The sequence below is a fragment of the Mesoplodon bidens genome, assembly GCF_964165515.1.
Source record: "Mesoplodon bidens genome assembly, contig: HAP1_SCAFFOLD_352, whole genome shotgun sequence".
Lineage (NCBI taxonomy): Eukaryota > Metazoa > Chordata > Mammalia > Artiodactyla > Ziphiidae > Mesoplodon > Mesoplodon bidens.
The window spans coordinates 425,338-437,719 of NW_027672295.1; positions in this window are offsets into that span (position 1 = coordinate 425,338).

A 12,382-nucleotide genomic window follows, 5' to 3' on the forward strand; every position below is an offset into this window, starting at 1 on the left:
AATCAATGAAACAAAAGGCTGGTTCTTGGAAATAAACAATTTAATCAATAAAGATCTAGCAAGACTGATAAAGGTAAAAACAGAGATGGCACAAATCACAGATATCAGATATGCAACCAGGGATACCATGACATATCCTGCAGGTTAATAAGGGACAAGTTATTATGAACAAGTCTACACTCTAAATTCAAAAATGTAGAGGAAATGGGCCAATGCTTCTACACCCAAAACTACCAAAACTCAGCCAAGATGAAATAGATAATCTCAATTTTCCTGTAACCATTAGAAACACTGATTTTTCATATAAAAACTCCCAAAAGAAATATTCAGGCTTAGGTGTTTCACTTTTACCCAAGACTTAAAGAATTAAAACCAATTGTACATGATTTGATAAGAAATAGAAGTAGAGGGAACAGTTCCTAATTAATTTTATGAAGCCAGTATTACCTTGATACCAAAACCAGACAGGAATAGTATAAAAAGAAGAAGACTATAGACCAATATGTTTTATGAAATTGCCTGTAAAAATCTTCAGCCAGATATTAGCAAATTAAATCCAGAAATATATAAAAAGAATAATATATCATGACCAAGTGGTATTTATTCCAGTTATGCAAAGTTGGTTAAATATTTGAAAATCAAACAGTGTAATCCACCATATCCAATAGATTAAGGGGGAAAAGTCATGTGATGCTATCCATTAATGCAGAGAAAGCATTTGACAAAATCCAATCCCATTCATGATTTGGCACATATATACAATGACATATTACTCAGCCATAAAAAGAAACAAAATTGAGCTATTTGTAATGAGGTGGATAGACCTAGAGTCTGTCATACAGAGTGAAGTAAGTCAGAAAGAGAAAGCCAAATACCGTATGCTAACACATATATATGGAATCTAAGAAAAAATATGTCATGAAGAACCTAGGGGTAAAAGGAATAAAGACACAGACCTACTTGAGAATGGACTTGAGAATATGGGGAGGGGAAAGGGTAAGCTGTGACAAAGCGAGAGAGAGGCATGGACATATATACACTACCAAACGTAAGGTAGATAGCTAGTGGGAAGCAGCCGCACAGCACAGGGAGATCAGCTCCGTGCTTTGTGACTGCCTGGAGGGGTGGGATAGGGAGGGTGGGAGGGAGGGAGATGCAAGAGGGAAGAGATATGGGAACATATGTATATGTATAACTGATTCACTTTGTTATAAAACAGAAACTAACACACCATTGTGAAGCAATTATACTCCAATAAAGTTGTAAAATAATAATAATAAAATTAAAAAATTAAAAAAAAAGAAGAAAAAAACCCCCAAGCAAACTAGGAATAGAAAAGGAACATACTGAAACTCATAAAGAGGATCTACAAACAACCTATACCGACATTATATTTAACTGTGAAAGACTGAATGCTTTCTCTGTAAGATCAGAAACAAGGCACTGATATCTGCCCTCACCACTTTTATTAAATATATTAATGGAGGTTCTAGTAAGAAAATAAAGCAAAAATAAATAAATACATAAATTTAAAAGTTAAAATTTTAAAACATTTATTTAAAAGATAAAAGGACTATTCCTACTACGTTGAATAGGAAGGAATATATCCTACTGAATGTTGAATAGTAATATATACTATTATATTAAATAAGGAAAAGTAAAACGGTATCTGAAGAGGAGATGATAATCTAAATGGAGAAAATACCAAGGAATCCACAAAAAGCTTGAGAAATAATATTAGTTTGTAAATGTTTTAGAGTACAAATCAACACAGTTTTATCAAATTATATATTAACAACAAATGTGTAGAAGCTTAAATAAAAATATGTGATGCCATTTACAACTGACCTAAATAAATACTTAAATATAAGCCCAATAAGACATTTATAGGTCCTCTATACTGAAAATTACAAAATGCTGATGAAGAAAAATTTAAAAGTCCCAAACAAATAGTGAGACATACCTTGTTCATGGATTAGAAAACACAACATAATAAAGATGTCAATTCTCCCCAAGTTAAGAGGCTTAACAGAGTTACTCTTAAAATGCCCTCAAGGTTTTTGTGGATATAGACAAGCTTATTCTAAGATTTATATGGTAAGAAGAGGCTGAAGAATAGCTAAAACAATTTGTAAAGGAAGATTAAAATGGGAGGAATTAATCTACCCCATTTCAAGATTTTGCAGTAATGATGGAGGTTAGATACACAGATCAATGGAATGGAATAGAGAACCCAGAAATAGTCTGACATAAATACATTTAACTTGTTTTTGACAGCAGTGTGAAAGCTATCAAGGAACAATAGACTTTTCAAAAAATGGTACTGAAACAGTTGGACATCCCTTGACAAAAACAAACCAACAAAAAATGAACCTTGAGGCTTCCCTGGTGGCGCAGTGGTTGAGAGTCTGCCTGCCAATGCAGGGGACACGGGTTTGAGCCCTGGTCTGGGAAGATCCCACATGCCGCAGAGCAACTGGGCCCGTGAGCAACGGCTACTGAGCCTGCGCGTCTGGAGCCTGTGCTCCGCAACAAGACAGGCCGCGACAGTGAGAGGCCCGCGCACCGCGATGAAGAGTGGTCCCCGCTTGCCACAACTAGAGAAAGCCCTCGCACAGAAACGAAGACCCAACACAGCCATAAATAAATAAATAAATAAAGCAAAACTGTCAAAAAAAAGTCTTTAAAAAAAAAAAAATGAACCTTAACCTAAACCTCCACACCTTACACAAAAATTAAATCAAAGTGGATCATATTCTTAAATGTAAAAGCAGGACATTTTTAGAAAAAAAATAGGAGAAAATCTTTGGCATCTAGAACTATGTGAATAATTCTTAGACTTGACACCGAAAGTATGATCAATAAAAGCAAAAATTGATAAATTGGATCTCATCAAAATGAGTTAAAAATGCTTCAGAGAAGATCATTTTAAGTGGATGAAAACTCAAATTACACAGTGGGAAAACATATTTGAAAATCCCACATGAGACAAATGACTTGTATCTATAATATACAAAGAACTCTCCAAACAACTTAAAAAAACCCAACTAGAAAATAGGCAAAAGACAGGAACAGACATTTCATGGAAGAGAATATACACATGGCAAAGAAGCACATGAAAAGATGCTCAACATCATTAGCCATTAGGGAAATGCAAATTAAGACCATAATGAGATATCAGAGAATAACTAAAATTAAAGTATAGTGACAACATCAAATGCTGGCGAGTACACAGAAAAATGATATCACACCACTGGTGGGAAAATAAAATGGTTTAGCCACTCTGAGAAACAGCGTGACAGTCTCTTTTCATCCTAAAAGTAGATTCACCCTACAACACAGTAATTGTACTCTTGAGCATTTATCCAAAAGAAACAAAAACTTAATTAAGTTCCCACAGAAACTTACACATAAATGTTCATAGCAGTTTTATTTATAACAGCCAAAAACTGGCCACTACCCAAATGTCTTTCAATGGATGAATGTTGAAACAAATTGTGATAAAATCTTATGATAGAATACTACCGAGCTACAAAAAGGAACAAATTATTAATATATGCAAAAATTGAAATGAACTTTAAGGGAATGATGCCGAGGGAAAAATTTTAAAAAGCCAATCTCTGAAGATTAAGTAATTCATGATGATATTTACATATTATTCTTAAAATAACAAAACTGTGGAGATGGAGAACAGATTAGAAGTTGCCAAGGGTTAGAGATGGGGGTAGAAAGTACAGCGGGGGATCTTTGTGAGGTTTTTGTGGTCCCAGTACAAATAATACAGCAATCTTGGTTTTAACCCCGAAAGATGTTTAAAAGCAATTCCTAATAAGAGGTGTCCAGATATTTAGCAATGGCAGCAGATTAGAGGTAGAGCTACCCAACGTGACAACTTCAAAACAGATGGTACTAATTCAATGCATATGTTAATTTTAAAAAGGCCAATCACAATACTTAAATGGTATATATCTTAACGATATTACTCTAAGGATCCAGCTATACCAGATGGACTAGTAGGATTTTCTGTACATTCAATCTTATTTAAGACAGTAAATCTTATAAGAAGACAGTTAAAAAAAAGAAAAAGAAAAAAAAAACCAAACCAACTACAGTTGGATATTCTCATTAGGAAGATGAGGTGAAAATATGTAGCAGCGGTTCAAAAGCTTAAGCAGTGGCACCTAAATTTGGCTGCACATTAGAATCATCTGAAGCACTTTTTAAAAACCCTCACACCAACAGTTGGTCATCCTAAACCAATAAAATCATTTTAAATCTCCTCAGACGACGCCATTGTCTAGCCAGAAGTGAGAACCAGCGGACTAAGCAGAAGGGGATGTTTCTACAAAGATTTCTTAACAATAAGTTCTTTCACCCAATCAGATTTACCTTCCTGCAAAGGGGTAAAGAAGGCTAGATGTTGTCCATACTTGCTTAGCTTTAATTAGCACTTGTGACTTGCCCTAAACCTAGATCATGTTTCCCCTAAATTTCATGTTATTTCAAATTTCATGTTTTTCAAATCCAGGGCTAAGGGGTTTGCCAGGATGAGATTTTAAGTGCTCACACAGGGGGAGTCCCTGGCAAACCAGGACAGAGGTCACTCTATATTGAAATGTAAAGCATCCTAAATAACCCTGCCACTGCCCCCAGATACTAGTCTGTGCCAACCAGTGGAGAAAAGGCATTCTCCATTACTACCACGGCAAATGCTGCTGTACTTGCCTTGGCTACTCCCTATCTTTTCCAGGCGTCTCTCCCCTTCACCTGCTGGTGGACGCTTTGGCAGCTGACAATGCAGATATTTTCAAACTTTAAGGTGAATAAAAATCATCTGGAGGGCCAGTTATAACAGAGATCACTGAGCCCCACTAGAGTTGCTGATTCCATAGGGCTGGGACAGGGCCCTAAAACTTGAATATCTGACACATTATCAGGGGACGCTGGTAAAGCTGCTCAGGTTGTTACCGAATGCACGTTCGTGTGTCTGAAGCACAGTGAGGCCAAACAAACCGAAAGGTTGCAGTCTGGAGCAGAGAAAGGTTTATTGCAGGATCGAGCAAGGAGAGGGGTGGCCCGTGTTCCAAAAACCCTGAAATCTCCAAAGGATTTCAGCAAAGCATTTTTAAAGGCCACGTGAGGGAGGGACGTCCCAGGGAATGTGATCAGCTCGTGCACAATCATCTGACTGGCTGATGTTGAGGCCACAGGGCAGGTAACATTATCCATCCTTAGGTGCCATAAGGTCTGGGGGCTGTGTGCTCATGATCATCAAAGAGTTAATTTCTTCCATTGGGTGGTGGTTTTTAGCATCTGAAAACTCAAGAAATATGCCTGAGATACTATTATCTGAGTACTTCAGAGAGGAACTACAGCAGAGGCTATGGGGGATGGGTCTGTCCTAGGAAGGCCCCATAGGGTACTGCTTGGTTACAAGGTGACCATACTTTGAGAACCACTGCTCTAGTGGCTTGGAATGTTAAAGTAATGGAAGAATCCCTTCCCAGATCTAGATCCTAGTATCACCAGCTATTTTGGTGGGGGGAAGGGTAAGTTTTGTCCTTGCTTGGACTTCTTGTTCATTTATATCAAAGCCTATTTGAGGCAGTGCACTCGGCAGTCCTGCAGATCTGTCTTTGGCTTCAACAGTGTTTGGAATGAACAGACCCAGGGACACTCCTTGCTCCAGCCCCCGACCACCCTCCAACATTGCTTCCTGTCGCAACCTTTGGAATCAGCCACTCAGCTATCCTCAGCCTCCAGGACAGGCCAACACCGTTTTGGGAGCTTAGCTCCTTATCACTGATCAACCACGAGTTCCCAGGTTCGTCAGAATTATTCCATCGAGGTGGAGGCCGCCATCCACCACCTGTTCAACATGCATCTGTGGACACTTACCTCTCTCTAAGCTTCTATTTCCACAGCAACAGTGGGACTCTGGACAATGGGGGCCACATTTTTCGCCAACTGGCTGAAGAGAAGTGTGAGGGCGCCCAGCGACTCTTGAAAATGCGAAACAAGTGCTGCGGCCACGCCCTCTTCCAGGATGCGCGGAAGCCTTCTCAAGATGAGCGGGGTAAAACCCAGGACACTGTGCAAGCCGCCATTCTTAGGGAGAAGAACCTGAACCAGGCACTATCGGATCTGCGCGCCCTGCGTCCTGCCCGCGCAGACTCCCACCTCTGTGACTTCCTGGAGAGCCGCTTCCTGGAGGAGCAGCTGAAACTCATCAAGAAGATGGGCGACCACCTGACCAACCTCCGCAGGCTGGCTGGTCCGTAGGCTGTGCTGGGCGAGTATCTTTTCGAAAGGCTCACGCTCAAGCACAAACAGGAGTCTCTGAAGTCCAGCGGCCTCTGAGGAGCCCCTCTGGTGTCAGAGCTTCTGCCTGAAGCCCAGCTCTGCAGCCACTAGGCAGCTTTGCAACCGCCCTGGAGCCCTCTCCCAAGCCTTGGACCAAATGGAAACAATAATGCTTTCTGCAGAAGGAAAAAAAAAAAGCCTATTTGAAACACAAACAGAATAAAGAGAAAAAAAGAAATATATATATATATATATATATATATATATATATATTCATGTTCTTTTAACATATGAATTGCCCCACTTTATCTGTGTGAAATATGTTTGTTCTCGTTATTGGGCTGGTTCTCAAGCTTTGCTGCTCGTATGAATTACCTAAAGAGCTTTTTTTTTTTAGTATTAAATATTTTTTTAATTGGTTTCTGCTTTACAACAAACTGAATCAGTTATACATATACATCTGTTCCCATATCCCTTCCCCTAAAGAGCTTTTAAGAGAAACTTTGGTGTCTGGGTCCCAGCCCCAGAGATTTTGATTCAGTAGGTCTAGGAAGGAGCCTGGGCACGGGGAGGTCTCAGAGTTCCCCAGGTGATTCTAACATGCAGCAACTTTGTGAACCACCTCTTGGCTTCAATCCAGCTAGTGATCAGATATTAAATCTAAGACACATGGGCTAGTGCGTGAGCTCTGCTGCTAGGTGTGCTCCATTTTCTTCCTCCTGGAAGATTCGTGCCAGGGAAAATGATTGATAGTTGTGTTACTTCTCTGAAATGGATAGAAATTTCCAATTAGCATGAACAGGGGAGGGTGAATGGGTGAATGCAATAAGGTGTATCATTTATGTATTTCCCTATGTGTATGGCTAGAAGCTTCTGCAACTCACATCTGCCCTACTTTTCATGTGAATGGTAATGCTTGTCCTCCTAATGCAGCTGTAAACTTTATAAGCCCATAGGTAGACAGCATCACAAAATATTTACCCCTCCCCACTGGCCCACTCTCAAGCTTCACTCCCGTTCCCCAATACACAAATGTACATCAATGCACTTGAGACCAATATCAACATACTGACCTTCAATTCTTCTACTTTGCAGCTTCCCTCTTATCAGGAGATGTCAGCATTTAGTGCCCAGAGGAGGCATTTCCAGTCATCTCAGCTTAGAGGTCAAATATCCAAATATTCAAATATCCAAAGCAAAAAAGGTTAAAGAAAAGAAGAAGAAGAAGAAGAAAGCAGGGAAGAAGAGAAGGAAACAATTTTCTTGTCTCATAGTAATAAGGCAGTTTTCCTTAAAAAAAAATAAAGACTTAAGCCTTAAATTCTCTTTCCTGATCAAAATGTGCTTTTCCGTCTTTAGACTATTCCTCTTATATCCTGTATTATTCATGATGTTTAATTCTTGAAATAGCACATGGCTGAAAACAGAAGCTAACCTCTTGTCCACTATGAATTAAATCTTCTTTTCCTAGGACCTGTCTACAATGTACAATTTGGGGTTTGCCAACATAATTATTTTCTCTGAAATAAGGTACGGCATTTTGCCTTTTCAATATAGAGTTATACAATACATTGTTAACACAACATCGTTAATATAGTCAATATAGTCAATACAACTATAACACACATGATATGATGCCACTTTGGTGATTTTCTTCATCCATGTAATTCTGAAATTTGACAGTATAGTTTTCATATTCTAATGAGCTGAGTATTACCTTTGCAAGGATAGAAAAATAAAATAAATTCATAATATTCTTGTGTGGTTTGCCCCTGGGGTGGATTACCATAATGGGGGCATATTTGAGCCTTTCTCCAAGTCATTAAAAAACCTCCAGCGAGTAGCCCCTTGTCCTCTCCAGGAAATTGCGGGAAAGTATCTTTAATCACAATAATCCTGGGGGGAGAAATCTCGGAAATAAGACATCTGCTTCTGTGCCTTGTTGTTTTGCAGAATAGCAATGATTGCTTTAGCAGCTTCTATTGCCATATGTGTATAGTAAGTAAATGAACATAAAATTGAAGGAACGCATAAAAGAAGGATAAACCCACCCAGTTTAACAAATCCACTCTCTCACCTGCTGTGCCCTGAAACATGAAAGAAAGAATCACGGGATCATAAGGATTCATAAAATAACAGTCTCTGTTAACAATATTGACAGGAGGTATAAGGATGATTTGTCTGATGTGGGACCAACAGCTTAACTGCTTAATTCATTTTTTAAGGGCAAATCATTCATTTATTGTTTAAAGATTGCAAGACAACATCTGAATTTTTGTAGCACAATTTAAATGTTTTACTTTTTTGATAAAGCAGAGTATAATAGAAAAACAATTAGTTTCCAGTAATATCTATATCTCTATTCAGAATTAAGTCTTCCACAGACATGTAACCTGGAAACAAAAGCCTGTTACAATAAGCAAAGTTTCAACAGAGTGGCTACTTTTCGGACCAGGGAAAGGTTCATCCCTATAGGATGATGATGTGCTGCGTAAAATGGCTGCAAGGTCACAGCCTTGAGGGCGTTGGAAGTCTATTATCCCATTCCACATTAAGTAGTTTGGTGAACTTCAAAACGACCGTTCGTCTGCAACCAAGCTGCCAACCTTTAACTGATATTTCAAACAGGTAAAAAATAAATGAAAAGAAATCCCTGCACTGATGTTCCTTGATTTACACTGTTAAATGGTTCATTAACATGTAATTCTGGCTAAGAATTACATTTGAGACTCCTTGCTCAGATTTTGGTTAACAGTACTAATCTTTAGAAATTCAAGTTCTTATTAATCAATAATTTGTCAGCTAGGATACATTCAGGCATCAGCTGCAACTACAGAATAGGTGCACTGCCTCAGCACTTTGGAAAGACATAATCTACAACACTACTAGCAGACAAAATATCTGTTACTAGACAGCATATGTGCAGTACAGCAAGACAAAAACATCTATTCATATGTGCCGCGGACCAGCCGGAGAAAGAGGATTTCACCGCCCAGGGTCAGAAGGGACGGGGTAAGGAACTGAAGTAGCACCGACGAATGGGGTCAGAAGGACCAAGACAACTGATGGTTGCAAGGCAAGTTTCATTATGCTACGGTTGCAGATTATATAGACTAGAAATGGAAGGTTGCCAGATGGTGGTTTACATTATCTATAGACTGTCTCGGATCAAGGTTAACTTCCCTGGGAGAAAACCCATAAACCCAGAATCATCCAAAATAACCTGCATGTGCAGGGGGGAGACAGCTTTGCTTGTCTCATTTTACATTCTTTCTGATTTCTGGGCCCTGGTGATTTATCTCCCATGGAATGGAACAAGGAGGGGAACAAGTAGGGACAGTCCCTTCGAGCAGCGGCGGCATGCCTGGCATGTCCGTAGCCTGATCTCAAGGCTGACTGTTTCCCTCAGTTCCCCCTTGTTTATTTTTTAATTTGTGCTGCAAAATAATTCCATGAAGCGTACTGCCGAGAGTAGTATATTGTTGCATGAGGATACGAAACAGACATGAGAAGATTATTATCAATAATAGGCAAATTATGGCCAGGGTAATAAATCCTGACAACCCTCCAGTAATCCACGACTGAGGGTTTAACCACTTTAAATGGTCCAGTAAAGTTTTAATTACATCTTCTTGCGAAATATCATCAAGATGTGCATTTTGTATATCCTGAATTTCAGCATTTAATTTCTTAAGATCGAGACTAATATTATTATCTGACCAAACACTCAGTAGATGCATTTTTACTTTTTCCCATTTCCAAATACAGTCATTGTACTTGTAAGGAGTAACACAAATCCATGTATACTTTTCATGACAAGCTAAACGCATCCTCAATTTTAATGCTGCCATCTGATCTCCAATCCCCCAAATGGCGTTTTTAAATTCATCTAACTTGTTATTCATCTGTAAATCTATGTGACTTTGTAAAGATAAAGCAAGACTGGTATTTTGAGATAATTGATTAGCAAAGTGAGCATGATTAATACTCTGTGAAAGAGCAAGACGGGCAGTAGCCGCGGTAGCAGACAGAGCAGCCAAGGCAAGTAAACTTACTATTAGCCACCCAATAAAGCGTCTCCTCTGCAAGGCTTTAGAGAGTTCCACCCATGCCTGTACTCCAGTATCTTCATACCAAGGTTCTCTCAGATATACAGGCACCATAACATATATGGGTTGCTTTAGTATAAGCACAGATTGTGTTCCTGCAGAAGGGAACATACAACTGTAAAAATACAATGAACACAGCTAGTATTATATCCTCCTTTGGAAGAATTACCAATGTTAATAGAACCAATCAAAAGTGTATATGGAGGAGCAACACAAGTTATAACAGGTGTATTGGAATAAGTTAGAGCTAGTTTCCATATATCCCAGTTCTTTTGAAATGCGATAAACCTATCTATGACGGGAACAGAAGAGATAAGAATTTACCCCTTGGTATAATCTATAGTACACCATATTTGGTTATTATTCCAAGATGCATTGCAACATTCAAAATTGGATCCAGGAAAGTTAATGGTCATAAAAGGAGGAAATTGATTTTTTGATTTTCTCTTAAGAACAGTAACCATATGTCCAGCCATAAGTATCCCTTGTCCTCCAAGTAAACGCTTCATACACAAATAATTTCCTGAATCTTCACCTGTAACCTTGGCTATAGTAATAGCGGAATCCCTAAGTGGTGAGGCATATGAGATTCAACCTCTAATATTAATAGGTTGCCCATTTTTATAGCAAATGATGGTATCCTTAAGATCCTCTCGTCGGCTGGTAGCCGGGCATGTAAGAGTAATGTTGGTTCCTGTAAAACGAAGGATGCCTGGAGAGCCTGACAAACTAATTCACTGATCCGTTCCCTCATAAACATCTGTATGCTCATAACTAATAGCCTTTACACATCCAGTTTCCAGATTCAATGGGCTAAGACAGACAGGATAGGTACTAAACCAGTTAGTATAATTTACAGACATATTGGTTTGTTTTATATTCCCAATAAGAGGCCCATAAACAGTATCATTGTAAAATACAGGAAACTCTGCTTCAGACCAAGATATGGGTTGTAATAGTGGAGGATCAGGTACATAGGCCCAGTAAGTTGCTGCATTAACAGAGGGAACACACGAAATGGTTGCCAACATAGCCAAAAATAAAGTCACAGGTGTAACAGGATTATTCTGTTGTTTCACTAACCCTTGAGCTCGTGAAACCAATTGTTTAATTTGTCCCCAAGTTGGAACATCACTCCTTTGAGTCGTCCTGGCAAGTGGTCTCCTCTTCTTCTTCTTTTTCTGAATCAACACTGTCAAATTTTCGGGAGAGATGCAGAGCTTCTTCATCTTCTGAACTAGTTGTGAGCTGTGGCGAGCCATCTATTTGCTTGACTAAGCAAGCGCTCAGGAAGCCAGAGAGGTCCAGGAGCTGATCTGGGAAATATACACACGTGACCACGTCCCCAAATCAACACAGGATCAGGACCACGCCAAGTGCTGGTTAGCGGATCTTTCCCGAGGACCTCCAGAGATTGAAAGGCCAATCTTGGCTCAGCCACCAACCTTTCCCCTGTCAACGGTGAGAAAATTTAAAATAAACAGAGCACGATTTATAAGGTTATGTAGTGTTGTTCTATATAATTCCCCCATTTTTATTTTTTCAATAGTTAGCTTTAAAAATCTATTTGCACATTGTATAATACCTTGTCCTTGAGGGTTATATGGAATGCCTGTAATACTGGTAATTTGTAATGAATTACAAAATGTTGCAAAAGCAACACTAGTGTAAGTGGGCCCATTATCTGTTTTAATAATTTGGGGAAGGTTCATGAAAGCAAAACAGTGTAATAAATGAGTGATAACATGTTTAGTAGCTTCTCAGGTCTGTGCTGTAGCACAGAGGAAACCAGAATAAGTATCAATAGTGACATGAACAAACTGTAATTTCCCAAAAGACGGGATATGAGTAACATCCATTTGCCATAAATGACTAGGTAATAATCCACGAGGATTAACACCGTAATGTGGAACAGGAAGGTGAGGTAAGCATTGTGGGCATTGCTTAACAATTTGTCGGGTGGCTTCATG